The sequence below is a fragment of the Lonchura striata genome, chromosome 1 (assembly GCF_050655825.1).
Source record: "Lonchura striata isolate lonStrDom1 chromosome 1, ASM5065582v1, whole genome shotgun sequence".
Lineage (NCBI taxonomy): Eukaryota > Metazoa > Chordata > Aves > Passeriformes > Estrildidae > Lonchura > Lonchura striata.
The window spans coordinates 33899439-33922390 of NC_140703.1; the positions used below are offsets into that span (position 1 = coordinate 33899439).

The 22952-nt window shown below is 49.3% G+C and overlaps 1 protein-coding gene across 2 annotated transcripts in view; it reads right to left on the reverse strand.

The window, feature by feature from the left end:
• The window catches only part of GDPD4 (glycerophosphodiester phosphodiesterase domain containing 4), a 45615-nt gene extending 22727 nt beyond the window's left edge, over positions 1-22888 (reverse strand). For both annotated transcript variants that reach the window (XM_021533931.3, XM_085574193.1), the window contains exon 1: positions 15306-22888. The gene's annotated coding sequence lies outside the window, so the exon portion shown is untranslated. The remainder of the gene's footprint in view (positions 1-15305) is intronic.
• Between the last annotated feature and the right edge of the window lie 64 nt (positions 22889-22952).

The following is a 22952-nucleotide window of genomic DNA, read 5'->3' on the forward strand; positions in this document are numbered from 1 at the left end:
CTATTCATAATCATAATTAAAACCAAAAAACTTGGTGGTAAATTGCAACCAGAGTAGTTACAGTGAAGAAAATAGCACAGGGACTAGTGCTAGGTGAGGAGTGGTTCACCCAGCAGGGCACTACTGAGACTTCAAGGAAAGATTTAGGAAAACAGTTTTGTGTGGGCATTTAAAGAAGCCCCATTATACAGCTCTTATCTGGGGTCAAGTTAGTCAGAGATGTTTTTCTGTTACATTAGAAGTGCCATCACATCCTTGAGTCCACATCAACCATGTTCAAATCCTGGAATGCTTGCCTGCAAAATCCCAGCTTAGGACACAAGATTTCCTTGGTTTTTCAGATGTAATAACAATAATTTAAGAGGAAGAGTAAACAGTTTGCTGCACTATACACATGGATGAAACAGATGCATGAAGGGTTTGGAAGTAACTCAGATCCCAGTGGGACTTTGGAGAAATCAGTGCATAAATCCTTGCAGACTGGCACATCCAAATAACAGACCAGTTTGCAGAAAGCACAAACAAATCAGAGACATGAGACACAAGTTAAAATAGAAAAGACACTCCCCTCATACCCTTTCCAAATGCCCAGCCTGTTGGCAGCTGGAGTGCAAGGAAAGAGGATGGAAAGGAAATAAAAAGTTGGTTCAGTTTGGACCAGCACTTATTATGCAGCACTAAGAATGTCATGCCCTGAATGCCTTCCTGAGACAGATGTGTCTGTCCATCCAGGACAGTCATAGGGAATCACACACTTGGAAGCTTAAATCTAGTGGGTTTAAGCCATCCCTAGAAGCTCAGCAGTACCAGATCCTGGCACCAGCAAGTCACCCTTAGTAAAAAATTGATGCCAATCTCATGTGGCAAGATGGTGATCCTGCTCTAGAATTCCCAGAGCACAGCTGGGGGGATGTAGTGCAGATGACAGCTGATCCAGGTGGTTTCATCAGCTGGCCTAAAGTACACCTGGCATAAATCCAGCAATTACCAAGTAACAACAGCCACAGCTTCTGAATATATTTAAGCCTTCAGAGCTCTTACCAGAAGGTTGTCACATGCCATGGGACTGCAATATTTGTTACCTCCTAAAAGGATCCCCAAAACATGAGTACCTGTATCACCAAAGCACAGCATTCATTCTTGCTCAGCCCTTCCCCTTCTGCAACAGGAATTCAGGTCACTGGACCAAACCCATTAGTTTTGCTGTCAAAGGGCAAGGAGGTTCATTACTCACATTCCCAGGTGTGGGTACACATGGCTCACACATCCATATTTGTCTATGAGCACACAGGATTTGACAGGAAAACAGATTATGGAGATCCTGAAACACTGTCCGCATCATCTGTCTGGCTACAGCAGCATGCCAGGTGTTAAACCTAGGTGTTAGTTTACCTCTCATGAAATTGTCAGTGATGGAAATCCCACCATCTCTCAAGACAGGCTGAACAAGTCCTAAATCACTTCACAATGAAAAGTTGGCAGGTTTCTTCCCAGTGTCATGTCTCCTGTATTACAGTTAGGGGCATTACTTCATGCCTTGTTTGCTGTGCATATAGTGAACAGCTTAAACTCTTCCTCTGTTAGATATTACATGTACTCACATATGGATGTCTCCTCTTAGAACTTCTCTGGCCTCAATTATCCCAGCTTTTCTAGTCTTTCCTTGTAGCTCATATTTCCTCCTCAGAATATCCTTGCATGCAGTGCACAGTCACCTGCTATTTGGGATTTCTGTGGCAATTCCCATGGGTTTTGGAACACAGGAGCCACAGTCTGTCCAGGTTACACCTGTTCACCCATAGCACAGGCTACTCGATACCTGCAGCATCCAGTTTCTCTCATGTATCAAACATCATCTGGCCTTGAGCTTCTGAATGCTTAATTTGCCCTGGACTCACCCCCAGCAGAAAGGGAAAGGTGTTTTCAGCTTCATCCCAGAGTGACAGAATTGTTTAGGTTGGAAATTATCTTAAAAATCATTCCACTAGACCAGGTTGCTCAGAGTCCCATCCACTCTGGCCTTGAACACTTCCAGGGATGTGGCATCCAAAATTTCTCTGGGCAATGTCAGAGCTTCATCTATGCATTAGAGTGCTTATGACACCACTATAATTAAGAATTTCATTACCTCCTGCCTTAGTCTTTCCAATACAGTCACCTCTCCAAGCCCATGAGTTATTGGGAAGGGGACACCTCATTGCAGCAGAAGCTGGGAAATGAAGGAGATACAAACACAACCTGCTGTCTACATCCCCCTCCACCAGCCTCTGGTTCTCCCAAGAACATCAGGCTGGCCAAAGAAGAGCAAATAAAGATGCCTGTCTCCCTGGCATCCCTTGAATTCCCATTGACCTGTTGTCCAAGCAGTATCACTATGGCAATGACACATTTCTGTATCAAGAGACTCAAAAAACATAACTTGTCTCCTGCTTTCAGCTCTAGCTTTTGCTGTTATCTATCCGTCCCTCTTTTCCTATCCTTTCCCTTTTCTCTTTCCAGAGACCTTTTCCCTCCTCTCCCAGCCCCCAACAGACAAAGAAATCCCACTCAGCTTCTTCTCCAGAGTCTGCAAAGGGCCAAAGAATTCTACAAAGGCAATAACCTCAGACTGAAATTTTGTCTTGTCAAGTAGAGAGGACAGATGTTCTCTAGCATATCTCCACTCAGGTAAATGGAGATATAAATGGAGATATAAATGGAGACCCTGTAGCCCCTTCCAGTACCTAAAGGGGTTACTATTGAGCTGGAGAGGGACTTTTGACAAGGGCATGGATGACAAGAGGGAATGGCTTCAGACCAAAAAGAAGGTAGGTTGCAATTAAATCTTAGGAAGAAATAACAGTGAGCTCTTGTCCAAAGCAGAAACTATCCTGTCAATTCCCAGATCATTATTTGATCCAAGGCTTCTGTTCCCTCTGGGCGTACAGGGCTCACCTAGCAAATGGGAGCCTTTGAGCAGCTCTGCCCCACAGCTTCAGGGCTGCTGGGTCTCTGCTGAGGAATGAAGCACAAGGCATACTTGAGGCACTAGGAAAAAAGTGATGCTTGCATGGAGATGCAAAGGAAAGAATTGACAGGGAGAGGGAAGACCAAGGACAACTCACCAAATTTGAGGCTGCTTCACTCTTAAAGCAGTGACTTCTAAGAGGAGATCATCTCCCTCTACGCTCTGCAAGGCTCATGTTTTGCAATGCATTTACACTGTGCTGTTGCTGGTATTGGCAAACAGTCCAGCGACAACTCCTAGGACAAGTCCAGGAGAAATCCCTCTTAGATATGCCAGATCTCACATGAGAATGAGGAAAACAAAGACAGACACAAGGACAGACAGAAGGATGCTTCTCAGTTAAAATGTACTCATATATCCAGGCACTCCATTGTTCTCTTTATATATGTCCTTCCAAACAGGCATCACTCCTCCCCTTTTACCTCTGCATATTTTCCCTGTTCTCTGTCCTCAGGTTCATCTCCATCTTCTCAAGTAATTGTATTCCATTTAACACAAGCTTCCTCCTTACCACCCAGCCACCTTCCAGGTTCTCCATGACCCTCTGTCCCATTATTTCATCCTTCATGGTTTCATCTGTGGTAACCAATTACTAGTCTGCTGCCACAGCTGAGACAAGGCAATTCGAAGCCATAAAATCATTATAACTCCCAAGGTCTGGCTGAATCTGCAGTGCCTCAGACCACATCAAACATTGATACATTTGAATTCACAAGCATCTGATCCCAAGAAAGATAATATCCCAGTAACTGGGCCCAACAACCACCTTAAAGGGCAAAAACCACCTAAACAAATGACAGATGCAGAAGCAAAAAAAAACAGTTCAGTCCTTGGCAGAACTTAGCAAGAGGCTTCACAGTCCTTGCATCTAGGTTTGAAGCACAGTTCTCTTAAAATTCAGAGATCGTCTGCAATTCCAGCCCATCTTTACCAGGCAAAGTTAAATGGATAGAGAAGGGAAACAGCAAACTTGCATCCATTCACTGGAAAAGCCATGGGAGCAAAGAGCAAGTAGGTAAACATGCATTAGTAGGATGGCAAAGTTTAGGACTACTTAACAAGTGAGGCATGAAAGCAGTAACATATGTTATTCTGCTCCATAAACCCCGGGGACTTCAGGTTTTTCCATGGCAAACAGAGACTTTGCTTGCCGATAAGAGTTCCTATGATCACAGGCAGTCAGATAGGGCTGCTGCTTTCCCACTGCTTGGCACAGAGTGAGGAAAAGCATGGGAAATAGCCTGGGGGGATGAGAGAGAAAAGAGGAGGAGAGAAAAATCAGGAAACATATTCAACCACACAGCCTGAATGCTGAAAGCACTGAAAAAAGGAACCTACTTGAGAGGCCAGTGCTTAAGCACAGATTAAAATCTTGAGTATTTTTGGGTGCTGGAGCTTTAATCTTCCAAGGGGCAAAGGTATGGCAGTCAAACCTGGCACTGCCCTGTAGCTTTTTCCCTTGGGGCCTCTTGAGCATTTCTCGCCTTTCCCCTGCACGGAGGTATCTCCCACGCCATACCTAACAACGCAAGGGGTTTAAAGCACTGTCGGCGAGGCGGCAGCAGCGGCGGCCGAGGTACGGCCGGGGGCGAGGTGGGGATGCTCGGGTCAGGCCGTCCAAGGGGAGCACCCGAGCAGCAGCAGCAGCAGCGCAGAGCCCCCGCAGCGCCGGGGAGCTCACGGCGGCGGAGCGGGCCGGGAGCGGCGGGGCCGGGACAACCGCGGCGGTTCCAAACCGGCCAGCGGGAGCGGCGCGGGGCTGGCGCGGGACTGGCGCGGGACTGGCCCGGGACTGGCGCGGGGCTGGCCCGGGACTGGCGCGGGGCTGGCGCGGGGCTGGCGCGGGACTGGCCCGGGGCTGGCGCGGGGCTCTCTCGCGGGCAGCGGCTGTCCAGCGGCTGTCCCAGCGGTTGTCCCAGTGGCTGTCCCAGCGGCTGTCCCAGCGGCTGTCCAGAGGCTGTCCCAGCGGCTGTCCAGCGGCTGTCCAGTGGCTGTCCAGCGGCTGTCCAGCGGCTGTCCAGTAGCTGTCCCAGCGGCTGTCCAGTGGCTGTCCCAGCGGCTGTCCTAGCGGCTGTCCAGCACTTGTCCCAGCGGCTGTCCCAGCGCTTGTCCCAGCGGCTGTCCAGTGGCTGTCCCAGCGGCTGTCCAGCGCTTGTCCCAGCGGCTGTCCAGTGGCTGTCCCAGCGGCTGTCCCAGCGGCTGTCCCAGCGGCTGTCCCAGCGGCTGTCCAGCGGTTGTCCAGCGGTTGTCCCAGCCGCTGTCCAGCGCTTGTCCCAGCGGCTGTCCAGTGGCTGTCCCAGCGGCTGTCCAGCGCTTGTCCCAGCGGCTGTCCCAGCGGTTGTCCCAGTGGCTGTCCAGCGGCTGTCCCAGCGGTTGTCCCAGCGGCTGTCCCAGCGGTTGTCCCAGCGGCTGTCCAGCGGCTGTCCCAGCGGCTGTCCAGCGGCTGTCCAGCGGTTGTCCAGTGGCTGTCCAGCGGTTGTCCCAGCGGCTGTCCAGCGGCTGTCCCAGCGGTTGTCCCAGCGGCTGTCCAGCGGCTGTCCCAGTGGCTGTCCCAGCGGCTGTCCAGTAGCTGTCCCAGCGGCTGTCCAGTGGCTGTCCCAGCGGCTGTCCTAGCGGCTGTCCAGCACTTGTCCCAGCGGCTGTCCCAGCGCTTGTCCCAGCGGCTGTCCAGTGGCTGTCCCAGCGGCTGTCCAGCGCTTGTCCCAGCGGCTGTCCAGTGGCTGTCCCAGCGGCTGTCCCAGCGGCTGTCCCAGCGGCTGTCCCAGCGGCTGTCCCAGCGGCTGTCCAGCGGCTGTCCCAGCGGCTGTCCCAACGGTTGTCCCAGCCGCTGTCCAGCGCTTGTCCCAGCGGCTGTCCAGTGGCTGTCCCAGCGGCTGTCCCAGCGGTTGTCCCAGCGGCTGTCCAGCGGCTGTCCCAGCGGCTGTCCAGCGGCTGTCCAGCGGCTGTCCAGTGGCTGTCCAGCGGTTGTCCCAGCGGCTGTCCAGCGGCTGTCCCAGCGGTTGTCCCAGCGGCTGTCCAGCGGCTGTCCCAGTGGCTGTCCCAGCGGCTGTCCAGCGGTTGTCCCAGTGGCTGTCCCAGCGGTTGTCCCAGTGGCTGTCCCAGCGGCTGTCCCAGCGGCCGGCGGCGCCCCAGCACCGGCAGCAGAGTCCGTTGCCGCAGATGCCTCGAGATGAGACGACCAAGAGGGGACCTCACCTGTAAGAGTCTGTGGGAGAGGATGGAGCCAGGCTCCTCTCGAGAAACTGGTGCACAGGAAGCTCCACCTGAGCAGGAGGAATAATTTAAGAATTTCGTTACTGTGCAAGTGACCAAGAACTGGAACAGGCTGAGGGCAACCCATATTGGAGATCCTCCACATCCCATTGGAGATACTCAAGAACCACCCAGTCCCATGCAGTGTGCTCTAGGGTGATGCTGCTTGAGTGTGAGGTTGGAGCAGGTGACCCACTGCGGTCACTTCCAGCCTGACGCCTTTTTATTCCATGATTCTGTGGTTGCAGGCTCTTTCCAGATCTTACAAATACATTTCACAGTTGGCTGCAGGAAAAGAGTTGGGGGAAAAAATTACATGGGCAGCAAGAGTCACATGAGAGACATGGAGATGGTAATTTCTCAGCCCTTTAGCATGGCCAACTTCTCCTAAGAATCTTTTTGATATAGAAAGACAGCAGAAAGGAGTGATGCCCACTCTGCCCATTCCACTGTTTCCAAGGGGTTTGGAGAGAAAGTGAACCCCATGCCAGGACTAGGAGATTCTTTGAACCTGAGCTGAGCCTGCCCAGTATCTGCAGCTCCTTAGCCTGGAAGTTCCTGCCACCACTCTTTAGGGCACCACTTCCTGGCCTTTCCTCTGGGACTCTTTCACAGCATCACACCAACAAAAGCAAAGGAATAAAAACTCCTGGCAAGCTGCTGGTTGATCACAGTCACCATGAGCTGCACACAGACCTTGCCACTAGCCAGAAAAGGCCAACAAAGAGCATCCCTTAAACCTGCATTTCTACCCTACACACTGCCCAAGCCTCTTGATCACAGCCTAGGATCCCTTTTAATTGACTATCATCTGCCTTCTGTTTCTTTTCAGGAAATTAATGAGGCGTAACCCAGAACAGGAAAAAAAGATCAAATAAAATAAAGATAGTCATAATCTCCCTATGATACAGAATATAATCTATATCCTCTCCCTAACAGATGATAATTATAATTTATCAGCACAACCTTCTGCAGTTTCTTGATAAGCCCTGGTCTGGGCTCTCAGGGAGTGGTACTGCCGGGGACAAACACGTGTAAGGCATGTCTCGTGCACTGCTTATCTGTTGGCTTCTGAGGTGGAAGAACACAGCCATTAGCAGAAAGAAACAACAGGGCTTAACATGGGAAACAACCAACAGATGTGGATGTGGAAGGGGCTAACAAGGAATTACAGCTCCTGCGACTGCAGGGACAAGGCTTCTCCATTCCATTTGTTGTTTACACCTCTAACAGGCAGTGGTTGTGGCTTCCAAAAACATGGAGAGGTTTCCACCAAGGTTCATGCCCTACCTTTTGGAACATCCCACCACATTTTGAACTGACAAAAATAAACAAGCCCATTTCAAATAAATACTGCCAAAATCCTGTATCTATTACACAGGGTCTTATCCCACCACAGAGGACATCCAGCAGGAGCTGTGCTGGGAATGGGTGGTGTGCCCTGCTCAGCCATAAGTGCCTCAGCTGTGGGTACATGCTTTAAGGCAAGATCTTCTCAGGCAACCAGTCAATCTTCTGGGGTCAATTTGAGAAGCCCTTGAGGAACCCCCATGGCTAAGAATGAGTGATAGGAGTTTGGAAACACTGCTGAAGCCCCAAATTTGTAATCATACCCCTACATGGTGAAGCAAGCCTCACTCCAAGGTGAGATCTATTCACCTTGAAACAAAATCCAACATGAGCCATGAGAATTTAGCATACAAAAGGCATCTTAATCCCTGGTTTTATTCCAGAGTGATCACCATAGGAGGTAAAGCTGTAAAGTTGAAATACATTTTTGCATAAAGCCCATTTTTCCTCTGCAAAACCCTCCCCCAGGACTGTTTAGAATCTCTATTCTTCAAGGTACCTCTCTCAAGAGTCTTGCATGATCAGAAGACTGCAGCACCCCTCCTGTGAAGAAAAGCTGAGAGATTTGGGACAGTTACTGATTTTAAACTGAAAGAGAGTATGTTTAGATTGGGTATTAGGAAGAAATTATTCACTGTGAGGGTGATGAGGCACTGGTACATGTTTCCCAGAGTTGTGGCTGCTCCATCCCTGGAGGTGACCAAGGACAGGCTAGATGGGGCCCTGAGCAACTTGATGTAGTGGAAGGTGTCCCTGCCCATGGCAGAGAGTTTGGAGCGAGATGAACTTAAGTTTCCTTTCAACCCAAACCATTTTATGATTCTATGTTTGGAGCATGTTTGTCCCCAATGTCCAGTCTCCAGAGATGGCTCATTATTCACAACCACTTGCAGAATCCTTGTTTAATCGCACTTATCATCATTAGAAATTACAGCTGTTTTTCTTCATTTTCAAAGCACTTTGCAGGCTACATTAACAAATGTGTGCCCAGGAAATTATTGGCCAAGCCTTAGAGCATTTACAATGGATTTTATACAAATGCTTTCAGCTTCACATGGAAACAGGCAAGGGGAAATAATCATGTTTGTAAAAGGGTCTCAAAGTGCTACAATAGATTTTCCTCTTGCCTGCTAGGAGCAAAATGAATGTTTTGAATAAAGCTGAATAGTTGCTTAAAAAAAAAAAAAGGAAAAAAAAAGAAAAGAAAGAAAGAAAAAGAAGAGGTGGAGAAAGGTTTTTTTACAAATGCCATGTCTTTGGCTGGACTCAGGCATAATCTGATCCAAGTGTTCTTGGGTACTTGGGCACTTTTCCAGCATTGCAGAAATGAGCATGACAGGCAGGTATCTTTGGCTCTGTTGGTGCCAGACACCTCAGCAGAGCCTTTCCCCTGTTTTTGACCCTAATCATTCTTCATATACCTCATATACAACCCATTATCTTGGCTTATACAGCACCTCTTATCTCAGTCTTGGGTTCCCATCCCAAAAGGAGAGAGCCTTTGGGGAAGCTGGCACTCTTCCCCTTGGCAATACAGGAAAGCACAGGCAGAAATTAGCCCCAAAAGGGATTGGGAACAGCTACCTTCCATCTGTGATCACACAGAGACCTTCCATCCCCCAGCCAGATGCTGGTCCCAGATGGCAGCAGGCGAGATGTCCACATCTGGGTGTCACTTTGCTCACCCCAAGAGGGAATCAGGAGCATTTCTGAGGTTATACCTCCCCAGGTCAAACTCTGAAAACAGACTCAACATGACCAGGTTGGGGTGAGATGCTGCTCCCCACACTTCAGCGTGGCCAGCAGCAGAAGGGAAGAGTTTTGTCCTCACCGTGCCTGTGGTCACGCAGTGTCACCAGCAGCAATGTGTGCAGCTGTTCTCAGCTAGCCCCGTGCAGCACGTGGGCACAGCCCCTGGGTGGCCCACAGCTTTCTAAGAAGTCGTTCTCCCACCATTGAAAAGCCACCATGGGGAGGCAAAAAGTGCTTCCACGCCTCAAAGCCTGCCTGGGCGGGAGGAGGAGGAGGAATAAATCCCTTGGAAAAAAAGTTAAAAAGAGCTCAGAAAGGAGGGAAATATTTCTTTGAAGATATAAATCCTACTTTGTGCGTTTCAGCATGCCCTGGCTTGGGTCCCTCTCTGCTCCTGGGAACGCCTAAGCAGCTCTTTGTGCCCTGCTGCTACAGGGAGGCAAGGAGATTGGGACACAGCATGGGGGACCCTCTCCAGCCCCACAGCCCCACCAAGGGCTCTGCATCACCCCAAGCATCATCTCTGGGGAAAGATTTTATCCCTGAGCCAAGAGGGCAGAAGAAAAGAGGTTTCCAGACTGTGTACCTCTGCTCAGCAGCTCTGCAGAGCTATTCAGCCTGGACAAAGGACAGGGCCCCTGGAAAGCCACTGTGCTGAAGACTCCAGCACTGGCCCTCCCCTAGGCTGTGGGTGTTGAAGTTCAAGTCTTGGAGAAAAACATCCCTCTGCAAGGAGGGGAGGAAAAGGGAGGAAAGGATGCTTTCCATGTCACCGGATATAAGTTTATCCATTTAGTGATTGACAGTATCCAAATTCATGAGACCTAGCCAGCTTTTGCATTATAAGAATGTGGTGCTGCTGTTCTCAGAGAAAAACCCTTTTCAGCTAATTAAACACTACCACAATTCTGCATTAGCAAACTCAGAAAATCCTGAACTCATTTCAGAGCAACAGGATATTCTGATACACAAATCCCCTGACCTACCCTCCAACAACGGATCCAGGGGAGCCATCACCCAGAGACTCAGTTTACCAGTTCAGGGTTGTGCCAACAGTACCACAAGATCAGCAGGTGAGGATTGTATGGCTCATTTGAGTTTCATCCATCTGCTGGTGTGAGACATGGCGTTTGCGTAGCAAAACAAGAAGATTAGCACAGACAACCCTTGAGCCTTGATGGACCTCCTCAAGGCCAAGGATGCACAAAACAGTCAGATCTGCTGGATCAGCACTCAGCACTCACATCCCAGCATCCAGGAGGAAACGAGTGATTTCTTTAGCTGAGAGCTTGGGGCAGGCATTTTGGTTCTTCCCTTGGTCTTCCTCCTTCCTGGAGGACTGAAGGATTAAAAAGTCCTCTAACATCAAGTCCACCCATTAACCCAACACTGTCAAGTCTACCAAATAAATCATGTTCCCAAAATGCCACATATACACATTTTTTCCAGGTGACTCCACCACTTTCCTGGACTATCTGTTCCAATGCTTGAGCACCCCTTCAGTGAAGAAATTTTTCCTTAAATCTAATCTGAACCTCCCCTGGTGCAACTCAAGGCCATTTTCTCTCATCTTGTTACCTAGGAGAAGAGACAGATGCCCACCTGGCCACAGCCTCCTTTCAGGTGGTTGTAGAGTATTAACGTGCCCCCTCAGTCTCCTTTTCTTGAGGCTGAACATTTCCAGCTCCCTCAGCTGCTCCTCATCAGACTTGTGCTCCATCTCCTCTGTGTTTGAGCAGACACCCTTATTGCCCAGAACAGCCAGCAAAAAGAAATGGGCACAACTCAGCTCATGCAAGGGCCAGTATCTAAATAGGCCAGATGAATGGCCTCACACACATCCAGAGTGCCAGGGCATGAGCCCAGCCCAAAATGAGAGCGCATTCATCGCTTAAACCCAGCAAGCCCTGCCAGTTCACCTTCAAGGAACTCCTGCTTCTGGCACAGAGAGGACAAGGCCACAGCTGCCAGGGGGTTGTCATCCTGTTGCCATACAAAGGGACAGCCACACAAATTCTGTGTGTGAGGTGACATGAAGCAGTCACAGGGACCACAGGTGGGCTCCTGGGTAGGACCACATGTAAGGCACCAACAGACTGATCGAGGGCAGTGCTACTTAACTCTACAGTGCCTCATTCTCCCAGAAGGGCCAAAACTTCACTCCCCCGTCTCCCCAGACAGCATTCACCATGAATTGCAAAGGAATATAGAACAAGTCCAGCCTGGTAACAGGTTTGCCAACTGGCAGCAGGGAAGGAAGGAAGAGGTCAGAGCAGCAAAGCACTAAGATGAAGGCTGGAAAATCAGAGGGATGGAGAAGATAAAAGGGTTGGTGTCATTCACCTGAATTTCTTGCAAGGATTGTGTTGTGCTCAATGAAAAACTTCTTAAAAGCTTTGCAGGGAAAGAGAGCACTTAGGACACAGGCACCATGACCCCACAGAACCTTTCTGACGGCTTTGAGGCATGAATCAATTAAAGCAATCACAGAGCAAAGGTTAATCAGTAGCAAGTACATCTTAAGAAATAAGTAGTCCTTTAAAAAGCAACTGCTTTTGCCAATTCCCCCCTCCCTGTTTTCTAAAGTGTCTTTTATTTCTCCAACTCTGGAGACCTTCCAAAGTGAGGTCAGTGATTAAGAGCAGCAGCCGAAAGGACCAGACTAAGTTGGTGGTGGCTGCCAGGGCTCCAGAGCAGAGGGGACTGGACCTGTAATTGTCACAGAGGCTCAGTGCTGTAGAAGTGTCTTGGGGTTGAAAACCTTCCAGCCTAACTGGAGCAGATGGAAGTTGGAGAAACAAGGAATTGCTCACAGTTGCATTGGAGAACAGAAGAAAAGAAGCAGAAGAGCGAGGCAGGGACTGACTCTAAAGCATTTCTGCACAAGCAGTGAGACTCCAGCAGGCCTACAGCAATGCTTCAAGCTGCTCCTGGCCTGTGCCCTGCTTGCAGATATGTGCTTCTTTCTTCTTGCACCCAAAACTGGAGCTGACGTCAAAACAGCCCCCCCAGGCAGCAGCCACAGCCTCATTCACACATGTACTCATTCCCCAGCCCTGCCCTCTTTCCCTGCCTGCTGCTATTCTCGTGCTCCCTGCTGCTTTTATAGCACACCACCACCACAGCTAACCTCTTACCCTGCCACCTTTCCTTGCAAGTGTTGATGAAGTAAAAGAGCTGGCACGCTGTGGCGGCCCCAGGAGAGCTTCCTCTGGCAGCAGACCTGCAGGGGATGAGTCCCAGGATGGGGTTTTTCATCTCTCTCTTGCTTGTGCACTCACATGGGCTACAACTGCTCAGTCACCAGGAAGGACCTGGGCCATGAGCATGGGGAGTCCACCTTGATATTAGGTTTGCACCGTGCCTAACACAACATCTTCCCTGGAGACACCATGAAGACTGGCAAGGCAAACAATGACAGGAGAAAAGGATCAACATGAGACCATAACACAGGCATGTTCATAAAATCAATGTATCACAGAATGGCTTGGGTTGAAAAGGACTTCCAAGGTCAGCTGGTTCCAACCCTCTGCAATGGGCAGGGACATCTTACTGTTCAAGCCTCTGAAATATCACTGTTTCCACTTCCCTCCTCTTTTCCTGGAGAGAGAAAAAATGCAGCAAATGCCAATGTCCTGCTGGTGGGGAGAATAACAAGGAACATGACCAAAGATACTCTCTGTTTACCAGGATTTCACAAAATGCCAAGCCCTCAGCCACCAAAAAGCAGCCAGCTGTGAGTCCTGACTGAATGCTGCTGGGAGAGCAGTGTCCAGCACATGAAGAACAGGATGAGAACAAGATGTTGAAGAGAGGAGCACCTGCAGGCTGGCTGCTCAGTTCCTTCACACCATGTGTCTGTAGCTGGAGCAGAGGGTGCAGCATGGAGCCAAGCCTGTGCACCCTCAGGACTCATCCTGCCATGAAGGCACAGCCCAGGGTACATCACAGGTCAGGTCTCCAAGTTGCTCTACTCACACCAGCTCTTTCCTTTCAGTAAGAGCTGTAACACAAAGGATGTTCTCCCAGCTATTTATGCTGTCTGCTCACCTAAAACATAACCCAAGACCCCTGTTTGCTGCACACCACAGAGGTCTCTGGGGCAGTTCTACAAATCAACACATAGTAGGTCACTCCAGGATGAAAACTTCCTATAAGCTATCCTGAGACATGGAGTCAGGTTTGGACCAAAGCCAGGCTGCTGCTGCACATGTGCATGGTGTTGCAGGAAATGACCACTGCAGAGCTCCCTGCAGCCTGTCCCCATCAAAAGCCACCAAACTGGGGCTTTGCCAACGGGCAGGATCTGCTCCACACTGGAGCACGTGGGTCTCAGCTGGTAAGTGGTAGCTTCTTAAAGTGTCCGCACACAAGTTAGCCTGAAGGAGGGCCTCTGGGTTTGCAAAGAAAAGGTCATATTGTCAAAGGGCCACTAACTTCTAGAAAAAAAAAAAAAACAACAACTTTCTCTTTTATTTTAGCTGGTACTTTATCACACTAAGCAGAGCTGTACAGTAACAACTTTCACAGAGGTATATTGTGAGCTGCAGGCATTCTCACTAAAAAGCTGACACAACTAAATTTAAAGAACTGTGTTTCCAACAACAGAAATTATACATAAAGACACTGTTTGCTCACCTCCTTGGTCCAATGTCATGGTGTAAAGAAGTCCCAGGACTGGCTGTGAGAACAAGCTTTGTGTTTGTATTCTCTGCAAGGATTTCAAATTGCCCTGAAAATCTTGCACAACTTTTAGACATTTCAATAGTAAAGTTATAAAGGAAGTGACAGCTTTGTCTCCTTTCACATTCAGAACAATTTTTAATTAAAATCCAGCTGGTCTCATGGTATATTATGCCTTTTCTTCTTGTTAAATGCAGCCTAAAATCTTTAAGGAAGAATCTGTAGGAAATTATTTCTGTTCTCTCTTATCCTTCCACCTGGTATCATCTCTCAGAACTTATCAGGAGAGATGCTGCATTGTGAGGTCAGGATTCCTAGAGAAAGTGTAGAAGTGAAGTGTACACCATGGGGTGGACCTCTAGCTAATCAAAGTTTGCACTTTGCAACTTAAAGTTGTTCCAGTTCCAGTCCCCAGGTTCACATCTGCTGAGCGCCTGATACGGAATTAAAATTCACTCTTTCTTAGAAATGAAAATTCCTCTCTTTCATTGCTAATGGACATTTGGACAACAACAACAGCAGCCTAAAGCCAGGGTCAAATCCTGTTTCAGCTACAAACTGAGCTGCTCTCCAAACACTTGCCCATCAGAGCTCCCAGGGTGACTGCAGCATCAGGGCAGATGGTGGATTGTGGTGTTGCTTCCAGCCTTTCCAACCAAATCGTGATTATTTACAGCTGTTCCCAGATGTTACCCTTTCACGGGTTATTTGTTCCCGAGTCAAGCTCCCCGTTCACACGCTAGGCAAGCTCCGGGGAAGAAAGAGAGAGGCTCCTTTCTCCCTTTTACTATGGAAACAGCCCTTTATCCCAAGGATTGCCAACGCTCCGCCGCCGTTTCTCTCCCACCGCTGCCCCAGCCCCGGCGACCCCCGGAGCCGCCCGCCGCTCGCGTCTCATCCCGGCTCAACAGGTCACAGCCAACTCATCCAGCACGGCCCCCGGCTGAAGCGGGACTGCTGAGCACCTTCTCCTCCCCAGCAACCTACCAGAGATCCCCCCTTGCCTCCCCTTTTGTTATCCTTTCTCCCTGTTCTCCGGCTCCCTGCGCTTCGTTTCTCTCTTCAGCCCAGGCGGGAGCCGGGTCAGTCCCCGCTGTCGCATCCCGACCAACACGCTCAAACACCCACGGGTAACAAAGGAAAAGTGAAAAAAATCTGGCCAGCTCGGTGCTAACTTCCAAGGCAAGCAGGGAGAGGAGGCAGGGGTGAAGTCCAGCAGGCAGGAGCATCTCCGAGAGTTCGGAGGGAGGAGGTAACTCACCGCGCCGTCACGCACATGGAGGGATGATTTTTGCTTTCCGCTGCTGCGTCCCCGGCTTGTGACACTCCGGGATGCGAATGGTGGCACCGCCGGGTGACACCCGGTATTAGACAGGCTGCTGGAGCCGTCCCTCCCACGGGAGGAGGGGCCAGGGGAGGCTTAATAAATTCAGTCCCCAAAGCTAGAGAAATTAAAATCTCACCATGGGGCGCAGACGGCTGCTCACGGCATGGCTCTGGGAGACACCCGCGACTTGGGGACAAACCTGGGATGGATTAATTTATCCCTTGCCCACCCAGAATAAGAGAGGTTGATGTTCACATCCCACCTTGGTGGAATTAAGTGTCAAAAGGATGGGGTTTGAGGAAATATCCCAAAGGAGATCTGAGGAAGATGTGTCATCGCTGACTCTCAGAATTAAAACTCCCAAACTTCCTCCATGAAAATATTTTCCACGATTGTAAGCCCCAGGCAGGAATTCAGTACACCAGATTTCTGAGCAACCCCGGATGCAAAACTGCTTATTTTACTTGGGGTTTTGCATGGTTTTGGGCTTTAATATCTAAATCCTATTAGAGTTATAACTTCCTTTGAAGGGGAGAGGGGACAGGTCTGTACAACAAAAGCAGGTTGGATTTTGTAACCTCCAATGCACCCTGGGCTTTCAGAGAGGCAAAATCCCATAATAAAGTTTCTCAGGATAAGAAGCTACACAACCTCATGCAACTCCTCCTGCTCCATCAAAGCTCTTGACTGCAATGGAAGCTAAACAAACATCCCCTCCAGCCCTGGAGGGCTCTCTAAAACATCACTGGTACAGTTTTTCCATCCCTGTGGTTTCCCACATTGGGGTTTTTCTTGTTAGATGTAAAGACAGATGAGGGAGTCCCTCAAAAGCAAAATCAGCAAACTACCCTTGGAAACAGAGAGAGCAAGAATGGGCAGAAAGGATGGTCCAGCACTTTTTGTGCAGTTCACTTTACAAAGATAAACTTTTCATTAGAAGCTGAGCTATAGAGATGACAGCCTGGTTCCCTCCGAAACTTAACGATGAGCAGAAGGCATAGAAGAGTTCCACTTTAAAACAGCCTTGCTAATCTTTCCTTAGCACTTGGTCCTAAAATAACATCACTCTTCCTGTGGAACTGGGAGAATTGGAATTAAATAAATGCAGGAACCACAAGACATGAAGGTAGAAGCAGGTGGTTCTGTTGCTGGTGGCTCTCCAGCTAGCACTTAGCTGTCTGGAGTAAAAATGCATGGGACTGTGTGTGAGCCTCCAGAAAAATTAGTTGCTTTATGAACTAATTCCTGGAAATCTGATAAATAGGGCAGGAAAGGGTGAGATTAGGAAGACTGGTAGCACTAATGAGATTTAGGAAGCAGCAGCTTTTCCAGGTACCCTGCAGTTTTAATCTCCTGAGTTGATCCACTGGATTTTTCTCCTTACGTATTTGGGCTGTGTTGAGCCCAGCTTTGTCACGAGGCCACACTGAAGTCCTGAAGGTCCAAGACAAGGGGAAGCATGGCACGGGGGTGGCCCGGAAGACTTAAGGAGTAGTGGAAAGCACAGACAGCCAGAGCATTTTGCTCTGCCTTTGTAGACAGTAGCAGGGTCAGCAACTCCCCAAAAATAAGTTCTGAAGGGCCTTCACCATCTCACCATCATCCCTATTCAGGCTGCCATTCTTCCATTTTCACAGTGTGGATGAGCCCCAAGAGTTACATGAAGGTAAAGGGACAGGGTTGAGCAACATTAGCAACATTATCACTGAGTCTCCTTCAGTGAAGGTAAGAGGCAAGAGGCTGAAAATGAAAAGACTTATTAGAAGCACTACCACAGTCTTACTTCCTAAAAAAAAAAAAAAAAAAAAAAAAACCAACCAAAAAAAAAAAATTAAAAAAACCCAAACCTCCATATATCTCTATTCTCTGCCCTAAAATATTTCTATGGTTTTGCTTTCTTCCAGGTATAGAGAGGCAAAGAATTCAGCATCAGTTTGCTCTCCAAACACCTGGCAAAGGACTGATCAGCTGGGCAGATACTGCTCTGGCTTCAGTATCTTCAGCTCAGAGTTCACCAGCTTATCTCAAGCACAAAATCCTCACCCAGTGTTCCATTCATTGTCCTAGACCTGCCAGAAACTGAGAATAAAGGCAAGCAAGGATCTGCCGGAGCCCTGCCACCAGCAAGGCCAGCCTTGGAGATTATGAGTTCATAAAGGAAATATCTGCAAGGGACTGGTGCTGTACAAATCCTCTCCAAGGGGAGAGCAGGGCAGGTCAGCATGGAACCCAGTGAGTTTTGCCTCTGTGTCAAGAGAAGATCAACCTAGGGCAAAAATGGCACAAACAGAAGTGGAGATGGTGTCCCTGCCCAGCTGCCAGCCACATCATGAAGGTTTTTGCTGGGTAATGAACAAATGTTCACACCCTCCCACCCTAAGTCCTCCTCACCCTGGGACATTTGTCCTCTCACAACACACTGCCTTGGCAGCATGAGGGGCCAGTGTGTGTCCCCATCATGCCCAACATCCCACACAGCACATTTGCCCAAGGAACAGCTCAACTTTCAGAGCAGGGATTCATGCAGGTAACGATGTCCCCACAAGATCTATGACAGAAATTGCACAGTTTATGGCAGTTCCAGGAATGATAAGGGAGGTGGGGGGAGAAGGAAGTGGCCTGACTGATCCAAGCTTCAGACCCATAGCCAGGGGATAGCAGCATCTGCTTTTTTCAACAAGTAGTATCCCACCAAAAAGCAGAAATATCAGACCCTGGAGGCACACAGGATGGACTGAGAGGGAAGAAAGGGACCCTGGCCAGCTCCAAGCCCCATCACAGGAGAGCAGAGGCTCCTCCAGCCCTTCAGTACACAACATGTCCAAGAATAAAGATGTCCAGTCAACTTTACATTAAGCCCCAGAGGATGAGGCTGCAGGGGAAGGGGTAGGCTGCGAGGTCCTCTTGCCTTCTCCCAGCCTGAACCCTTTGACACACACACTGACACAAAAGAAACAAGGAGAGCATCAGCTCCCCCCAAAGTGTTGGTGTGGGAAGACTCAGGGTAAAGTAGAGGCACAGTGAAAATGGGGAGCAGCAGGATGCTGGCAAGCCTCCGTGGAAACCTGGACCTGCTCCTGCATCCTGGGACCTGTCCTTCACTAACACAGGCTGCTTGGGTTGATCAGAGTTGTTTCCAAATGCACTTGCTCCCAAGAAATGCTGCTGTTCCTTCCCAAGGACGGCAGTGGCTTTGGATAATGGTGAAAAGTCCAACCAGCTGAGCCCAAGACGTGGCAGTTTCTTCTGGGATATGCAACCCACCAAATACAAAACATACACCAAGAGCCAAAATATAAATGCAAGAAAGCACCTCATGCATGCCAAATTTCCAGGCAAGTCCTTCCAAGTTCTGGGGCTCAACAAGAGGCTCTGAGCACCGTTTCTGGGAAAGCCACATCCCTCAGGTGGGCAGGAAGGGAACCAGGCAGATATACTAAGAGCCTGACTGTAAGGAACAAGCATAAATACAGGCTGTGTTGAGTGGATGGAGAGAGCTTTTATATTGTCATCAAAGCAGCTGGTGGGGACAAACTCTGCCTCTCACAGCTGTTGCTGCAGCAGCTCTGCTGCCCGCTCTCCCACAGCAGGGCTGGCTGCTGCTGGAGCTGGTGCAGCCTTGTCTAAAGGGAGAAAGGGACAGTCCTCACTCTTCCATAGTTTGTGGCTGTCCTTTAAGAAATAGCATCATTTTGTCCAGAAATCAGGGGATTGCAGCACACCCAGGAGGACACAGCTTGATGTACCCTGAGAAGCCAAGGGACTTCCAGAGGGGAAAATCACGCAAAGACCAGTGAGGAAGAGAAGGGTGTCATAAAACATCCCTTGGCCAAATTTTTCTGTGTCCAAGAAATGTAATGTGGTAAATGGTGAGAGAGGATTGTGACAGACCTCAGGAGTGAAGCACTTCAGAGTTTTGTTTCTTAAGCACATGGGCAGCTATTCTGTGCTGCCTCTTCCTCCTCTTTGTTCGGTGAGCCTGGAGCTCTGCGTTAGCCCCTGCCCTGATGGAGCCTCTCTCAAGAGCAATGGGGACACTCTGCTTCTCCTCAGTAGGGATGTTGCAGCAAGATCCCCCACTATCCCAGGGTAATAAACCACCCTCTGGAAAACTGAGCAAAGAGTTTTGTGGGGACTCAGAGTTGCTGTCCCATTTTGGGCTAGCAAAGATGGTTCCTACCACTCAGGCTCTTACAATTGTGGCACTTGTCATCACCAGGATAGGTCCAGAGAACTCACTGGGTGCTTCTTACCCTTCACATGGTGGATGGCATGGGCAAGTGGGACCCACCATCAATGAGACCCCTTCCTCAGCACACAAGCACCAGTGGTGGCATTGCCTAAAGTTCCTGCACCTCTTGGGAGCACCGAACCCACTGTCCCTGTGCAAGGGGACCTGAACTGGCTGGTGCCTGCTCAGGGAACACTGCCATCTTTCTGTGTCCCAGCATTACCACTCATCTCATGCTGGTCCTTCCTGAGTTAGGCATACCTGGTGGATTCTTCATGGTGCAAAAGAGATGGGACAATTTTCAGTGTCCCTGGATTGGGCTGTTCCCAAAGTCTGGGGGGGGCTTCAGAGTGACACAAAACACAAAGACCTTGAGTGAGAAGTGATTAGAAAATGTGAGGAATAGAAAAAAGCAGTGGATGTTTCCCATCTAGGGACTCAGTGTTCATGCAGCCATGAGGCTGGAGAATGAAGAGGAGTGTGACTGAGGGAACAGTTTCCCCCCAGTTCACTGCCCCCTGTGCCAGTCAAGACTCACTCCCCCCTCCACCTTTGAGCATTTCAACTCTCCACTGGTGAGAAAAGAGAGCATTCTTACCTGCCCGCTGCCCTCCAAAGCATGATCCAGGCACACCTGAGCCCTGGACACCATTACAGCTGCACACATGGACAGCACAACCATGCCCTTGACTGCCACAGGAGCTGTTAACCCCAAATTTACGCAGGCTAGTGGCTTTAGGGTGCAAGGTGTGGGATGAGGGATGAGCCGGGGCTCACTTCGCCCTACCGCATCCACAGGGGAGGAGCTTCTGCCCAGGAGCCTCTCTCAGCCCTGCCAGCCTTTGCGGCGCAGAGCCCCTTCTCCTTTACCAGGCTTAACCAGCCCGTCAGAGCAGGTCTGGCCCAGCAGAAAGTCCCACCAGACCTGGAGGAAGCACAGGGGAGTCGCTGAGCATTAGGGACCCGTGCTGGGATGGGAGCAGAGGGCTCACACATAACCCATGGTCTGGGGGGAGACATTTGCCTGACCAAAACTGCTGCAACCTAAGAGAGGAACAAAGCTGAACATGGGGTGATCACAAGGGAACAGGACACCAGATTCCAAGATTCCATGTCAGGATGATCTTCTTATCCATGCCTGTGTGCCCCGGCTGCCTTCAGCGTGCATCCTCCAAAAGAAACACAGAAAGTTCCTTTTTACGTTGCTCACAGAAAAGGAACACGAAAGGACTTTTCAGCGCATCTGCCGGGAGAGGGCATCACAGCCCCAGGAATGAAAAAGGATCGGGCAAGCCTAGCCAACTACCTGCTGCCCGTGTTCAAGCTACAGATCCTCCTCAAAGATGAGCTTGAGAACCAAAACTTGGAAGTCTTCTGCATGCTGCTAGAAAATGAGGGGACCCAGTCAAAGCATCCTCTGCTCGAGGAGCTGCAGTGTCTCTCAGCATGTGATAAAGAGCCCATCACCTCTGTTGCACCTGCCAGGGTATGGCTTCTCTTACCACTTATTCCCCCATTTCACTCCTAAATAAACAAATATAATTCGGTTACAGAGAATAACTGCTCCCACTAGGATTTAGCTGCCAGTTTTCTGTGTCTGGCTCCCCAAAGCTTTTTGCTGTCTTTCCTCCCCTTCTCCCATCTCCATAAATAAGCTGATCTAACACAAGGCATCATCACCTTGTGTCCATATCCAGAATTGACTCCCCAGCTATTAAGCTATGAAATAGGCCTTCAATAATTGTTTGCTTTTAAATTTGATTATGAATGTACCTTTAAGAAGAGCTGCCTTAGGCTCTGAAGAGTCTTCAGACAAGTTATACTTCACTAAATCAACATCAACAATTTCTTAAAACCTTGCCATCATTCATTGTCCAATACCTCCCATGCCCCATCCACTACTGGGCAACTCAACCAAGAAATAAAGTTCTCCCCAGAAATCATGGATTGTGGTAGCTAGTTAGAATACACTATGCCTCCTCCATGGGGTAGGGGATAGAGCCACCAGACACCAATCCAGTAGTATTTTTAGGGGCACTCTGAGGGAACATACATTACCTTGAGCAAAGTTTTCCTGGTACCCTGCTTGATGAAGCATTGGAGGCAGGGTGGTTATTCAGCCTGGAGAAAAGACTCTGTGGAGACCTTAGAGGACCTTCTGGTACCTAAAGGGACTATAAGAGAGCTGGACAGGGACTTTGGTCAAAGGCATGGAATGACAGGGCAATGGGAAATGGCTTCAAAATGAAATAGTTTTAGATTGGATATTAGGAAGAAATTCTTCACTGTGAGTGTGGTGAGACACAGGCACAGATTGTCCAGTGAAGCTGTGGATGCCCCATCCCTGGAAGCATTCTAGGCTAGGTTGGATGGGGCTTTGAGTAACCTGGGTCTAGTAGAAGGTGCCCCTGCCCATGGCAGGGGGGTTGCAACTAAAGGATCTTTTAAGTCGCTCCAACCCCAGCCATTCTATGATTCTATGAAGGAGAGGTGGTGTTGGCCCAGTCATATTTCTTTTCTCTAATGGGACAAGGACATCCAGCATGGGATGCTACCACAACATGGCAAAGAGAAACACCCCAAATCCCTGCCAGTGGAGCTGCAACATTCCTCTTGCTCAAACAACGGGGCCCCCATCTTTGTAAAACACAACTTGATGAGTATCTCCTCTGGCTTTCTGAAAAAGACCTGGAGAAGCAATGGATGGAAAGCAGCATTCAGCTCTAGTACCTGTTGTAGGCAGAGGGGATTTTATGGAGTCAAACTGATTTCTTCTTCTATTTGGTCAGGTCCCCCATTCAAGGTGTTCCTTTGTCTCTCAGTGACTTCTCTAAAACCTGGCTCAGCACCCAGCTGACTCATGGGAGCATGTCAGAGCTTCTTGCTGCTCCTCACCCCAACATTCCACAGGCGCTGACCTCAGAAACCTCTCAGCACCAGGCTGGGCTTTTCAGACTTCAGAGTAAAACATCCAGGCCAGAGGATACCCAGGCAGTATGATGAATTCCTGTTCTTCTCATCAGCCTTATCGCACCAACCCTAAAAGCAAAGAAGTGATGCTGGGAAGATGAGTGCACATACCCATCTCAAACCCACCCCGATTTCCTCCTCCTGAGACCAGGAGACACTCAGACACTGAACATCATCTGCAGAGAAAACAAGCATCCAAGCTTCCTTCTCTGCTTCTTTGAGCTGTGCTCTAGGTCCTGCTCTCCAGAATATTAACTATGTTCAAACAAGTTAAAATAAGTGGTGAAAGTCACACTTGCTGCAACAGATTTTACTGTAGTCAATTTGCTCAATCAAATAAGATCTGTTTAAGCTAAGATGGGTCAGAGAAACACAACCCC